Source organism: Cherax quadricarinatus, chromosome 43 (assembly GCF_038502225.1).
Source record: "Cherax quadricarinatus isolate ZL_2023a chromosome 43, ASM3850222v1, whole genome shotgun sequence".
Taxonomy (NCBI): domain Eukaryota; kingdom Metazoa; phylum Arthropoda; class Malacostraca; order Decapoda; family Parastacidae; genus Cherax; species Cherax quadricarinatus.
The window spans coordinates 18,652,756-18,658,522 of NC_091334.1; positions in this window are offsets into that span (position 1 = coordinate 18,652,756).

The window sequence follows — 5,767 nt, forward strand, 5'->3', positions numbered from 1 at the left end:
CAGCAGCAGCTGCCTGGCCACCTCACTCAGTGTTTACATGCACCTCAGCTCAGCTGATACTCAACTCCCGCTTTAACTTTAATAGGGATAATAATTTTAATATTATATATAATGTGATTCAGTTATAGTACTAATTGTGGGGACCCACAGCTGAGTATAGTACTAATTGTGGGGACCCACAGCTGAGTATAGTACTAATTGTGGGGACCCACAGCTGAGTATAGTACTAATTGTGGGGACCCACAGCTGAGTATAGTACTAATTGTGGGGACCCACAGCTGAGTATAGTACTAATTGTGGGGACCCACAGCTGAGTATATTACTAATTGTGGGGACCCACAGCTGAGTATAGTACTAATTGTGGGGACCCACAGCTGAGTATAGTACTAATTGTGGGGACCCACAGCTGAGTATAGTACTAATTGTGGGGACCCACAGCTGAGTATAGTACTAACTGTGGGGACCCACAGCTGAGTATAGTACTAATTGTGGGGACCCACAGCTGAGTATAGTACTAATTGTGGGGACCCACAGCTGAGTATAGTACTAATTGTGGGGACCCACAGCTGAGTATAGTACTAATTGTGGGGACCCACAGCTGAGTATAGTACTAATTGTGGGGACCCACAGCTGAGTATAGTACTAATTGTGGGGACCCACACAGTGGGGGATAAATGTTTGGATTTCTCCCTGAAGCTTTTTGACCATTCCATTTCTACCATCTCATCCTTTATAAATGCACAAATGGGCATATTTTATTATGTAGTATAGTACACAAAAATTAAAAAATACAAGAGTGTACAGTACACAAGGTTTCAGGGGTACATTACATGTACTGTACTTCATGTACAGTACACACACACACACACACACACACACACACACACACACACATATATATATATATATATATATATATATATATATATATATATATATATATATATATATATATATATATATCTGTATGTGTGTTAACCTGAATAAACTTTCTTAACTACATTACAGATATCTACCACAGCTCCTCAGAGTTAGGTGTTATTTTTATATATAAGTGCTAAAATATCTACTAAGTAGATTTTGTATATTATGGATTGGGCTGTAAAAGAAACGAATGTACAGGTGTTGGGAAGAAGAGTGGGATTAAAAGATAAAGAATCTAATGCAAAGTGGAAGTTGTCACAGTTACTTTTTGCTGATGATACTGTGCTTTTGGGAAATTCTGAAGAGAAATTTCAAAGACTGGTGGACGAATTTGGGAGGATATGCAAAGAACGAAATTAAAAGTGAATATGGGAAACCAAGATGATGAGGGTAACAAAAAAAATAGGTACTGAAAGATTGGATACCAGGTTGGAAAAAGGGGGTGTGAGGAAGTGAATGTGTTCAGATATTTGGGAATGGACTTGTCGGTGAATGGATCTATAGAAAATGGGGTAAACGGTAAACCATAGAAGTTACAAGGAGAGAAAGGTGGGCTGATGCCCTGAGGCATCCATGCAGACAAAGAATGTTAGACATGGAGGCAAAAGGAAGAATGTATCACAGTGTAGTGGTACCAACACTCTTAAATAGGTGTGAATCAAGGGTTTTAAGCACTGAAGCAAGGAGGAGGTAGAAGGCAGTGAACATCTGTCTAGGATCAATGTGTGATGTAAATATTATATAGAGAATTCGTAGTTTGGAGTTTAGGTGTGGGATTACTAAAAAGCTCATCCATATGGCTGAAGAGCTACTGGGTAGTTTGGACGTTTAAAGATGGAGCAAAATAGGATGAATTGGAGGGTATATAAATATGTAGTAAGGGAAGGAGGGGTAGGGGTCATCCAAGGGAAGGTTGGAAAGAAGGGGTAAAGAAGGTTTTGTATGTGAGGGGCTTGAACATTCAACAGGCATGTGTCCGATGTGTGTGTTAGATAGGAGTGGAGGCATTTAGTTCTCATGACCTGACGTACTGTTGGAATGCGAGAAATTTAACATTTATGAAGAGATTCAGGGAAACTGGTTAGCCGAACTTGAATCCTGGAGGTGGGAAGTACAGTGCCTTCACTCTGAAGGAGGTGTGGAGATATTGCAGGATGGAGGGGCATCACGTCTCTGGCAAGACGAAGTGATGGTGAATTTTTTTTTGCGTTTTCGGACACCCTAACTCGGTGGGTGATGACCAGTGTTTATATAAATATATATATGTATATATATATATATATATATATATATATATATATATATATATATATATATATATATATATATATATATATATATATATATATATATATATATATATATATATATATATATATATATATATATATATATATATATATATATATATATATATATATATATATATATATATGTATATTATATACATATATATATATATATATATATATATATATATATATATATATATATATATATATATATATATATATATATATGTCGTGCCGAATAGGCAGAACTTGCCATCTTGGCTTAAATAGCAACGCTCATCTTGTCATATAGGACAAGTGAAAATTTGTGTATGCAATAATTTCGCCAAAATCATTCTGAATCTAACGAAAAAAATATATTTCACTGTGTTTGTTTAGTATTAAATTACTGTAAACAAATCTAAAATATTTTTAGTTGGGTTAGGCTAAAATAAATTGTTCTTGTTATAATAAGGTTAGGTAAGTTTTCTAAGTTCCTTTTGGTGCAAAATTATAAATTTTTACATCAACATTAATGAAAAAAATATATCTTTAAACGTATAAGAGAAAATTTTAGAAAGGACTTAATTTTAAATGAGTTCTTGCTAATTGACCAGTTTTACATATTCGGCACGACATATATATATATATATATATATGCAATACATACACACAATAAGTGATGGTACGTGATGAGGTGTCAAAGTGGGCGCATGTGTCGAGTGGGGTTCCACAGCCAGTGCTGTTTCTTGTATAACTGGACAGGGTTTCGGGGGTCAACGCCCCCGCGGCCCGGTCTGTGACCAGGCCTCATGATGGATCAGGGTTGATCAACCAGGCTGTTACTGTTGGTCGCACGCAACCCGACGTATGAACCACAGCCCGGCTGGTCAGGTGCCTGTCCAGTGCCTTCTTGAAGACAGCCAGGGGTCTATTGGCAATCCCTCTTATGTATGCTGGGAGGCAGTTGAACAGTCTTGGGCCCCTGACACTTATTGTGTTGTCTCTTATCGTGCTAGTGGCGCCCCTGCTTTTCATTGGGGATATGTTGCATCGTCTGCCGAGTTTTTTGTATTCATAGGGAATGATTTTCGTGTGCAAGGTTACTCTGCTGCTGATCTGTTGTTAAACCTCTCCACTAAGTGGCACCAGTCAATGGATGAATCCAAAGTCAGCTGTGTGGTAGCACTGGACATTGCTGGTGCTTTCGACCAGGTGTGGCACCAGGGCCTCTTAGCCAAACTTCAAGCACTGGGAATTGCAGGCTCTAGGCTATGTCTCCTCAGTGATTACCTTCATGGTAGATCTCCAAGTGTAGTTCTCAATGGAACGGAATCAGCAAGACATCCTATTGGGGCAAGTGTTCCACAAGTAGGCGTGCTGGGACCATTGTTATGGAATGTCTACTTCAACGACCTTCTTCATCTCATCCCAGAATCACATGCATATGCAGATGACTGTACACTGACATTCACCTATCCAAGAGAAGAAATGCCAGCTGCTCTAAGCTACATCAATCACCAGCTAAGAGCTATATCAGATTTGGGAAATAGATGGCAAGTAACATTTGCATTTGTGAAAACGCAAATGATGATCGTCTCTAGGCACCATGATGGTAAAGCTGGTGCAGTAGTAAGGATGAATGGGAGGGTGTTGGCACCTGGAGAAGAAGTTGATATCCTTGGGGTGAAATTTGACTCCAAACTAACCATGAAGAACCTTGTTGTAAATCTAGCAAACAAGGCAGCCAGGAAGCTTACAGCACTTCGCCGTATCTCGCATCTGCTTGACAGTAGGAGTTGCAAGATTCTGTACGAGGCACAAGTACGCTCACACCTTGAGTATGCTCCACTTTCTTGGTTTGCCTGCCCTCCCCCCTCTCATCTGCGACTGCTTGACAGAGTAGAGAACAGAGCAAGACGTCTCATCTCTCGCCTGGACCCATCCTGGATAGGTCTGTCATTTCAGCAGAGCCTTCAACACAGGAGGGATGTGGGTGGCCTTACTGTTATGTACAAGGCCAATATTGTCAAAATACCACACTTGGATCCACTTCGAGGACAGCGTGAAACAAGCTTTTATGCCACAAGACGGGCAGAAAGCAGCAACTTCACTCTGGCTGTACCCTTCTCCAGAACATCACTCCATCTGAGATCATACATACCCAGGATGACTCGAGTATGGAACACATTCGTACAGCATAATGATGTCAACGAAATCAAGTCAGTTTACCTGGAGTTTACCTGGAGAGAGTTTCGGGGGTCAACGCCCCCGCGGCCCGGTCTGTGACCAGGCCTCCTGGTGGATCAGCGCCTGATCAACCAGGCTGTTGCTGCTGGCTGCACGCAAACCAACGTACGAGCCACAGCCCGGCTGATCAGGAACTGACTTTAGGTGCTTGTCCAGTGCCAGCTTGAAGACTGCCAGGGGTCTGTTGGTAATCCCCCTTATGTGTGCTGGGAGGCAGTTGAACAGTCTCGGTCCCCTGACACTTATTGTATGGTCTCTTAACGTGCTAGTGACACCCCTGCTTTTCATTGGGGGGATGGTGCATCGTCTGCCAAGTCTTTTGCTTTCGTAGTGAGTGATTTTCGTGTGCAAGTTCGGTACTAGTCCCTCTAGGATTTTCCAGGTGTATATAATCATGTATCTCTCCCTCCTGCGTTCCAGGGAATACAGGTTTAGAAACCTCAAGCGCTCCCAGTAATTGAGGTGTTTTATCTCCGTTATGCGCGCCGTGAAAGTTCTCTGTACATTTTCTAGGTCGGCAATTTCACCTGCCTTGAAAGGTGCTGTTAGAGTGCAGCAATATTCCAGCCTAGATAGAACAAGTGACCTGAAGAGTGTCATCATGGGCTTGGCCTCCCTAGTTTTGAAGGTTCTCATTATCCATCCTGTCATTTTTCTAGCAGATGCGATTGATACAATGTTATGGTCCTTGAAGGTGAGATCCTCCGACATAATCACTCCCAGGTCTTTGACGTTGGTGTTTCGCTCTATTTTGTGGCCAGAATTTGTTTTGTACTCTGATGAAGATTTAATTTCCTCATGTTTACCATATCTGAGTAATTGAAATTTCTCATCGTTGAACTTCATATTGTTTTCTGCAGCCCACTGAAAGATTTGGTTGATGTCCGCCTGGAGCCTTGCAGTGTCTGCAATGGAAGACACTGTCATGCAGATTCGGGTGTCATCTGCAAAGGAAGACACGGTGCTGTGGCTGACATCCTTGTCTATGTCGGATATGAGGATGAGGAACAAGATGGGAGCTAGTACTGTGCCTTGTGGAACAGAGCTTTTCACCGTAGCTGCCTCGGACTTTACTCTGTTGACGACTACTCTCTGTGTTCTGTTAGTGAGGAAATTATAGATCCATCGACCAACTTTTCCTGTTATTCCTTTAGCGCGCATTTTGTGCGCTATTACGCCATGGTCACACTTGTCGAAGGCTTTTGCAAAGTCTGTATATATTACATCTGCATTCTTTTTGTCTTCTAGTGCATTTAGGACCTTGTCGTAGTGATCCAGTAGTTGAGACAGACAGGAGCGACCTGTTCTAAACCCATGTTGCC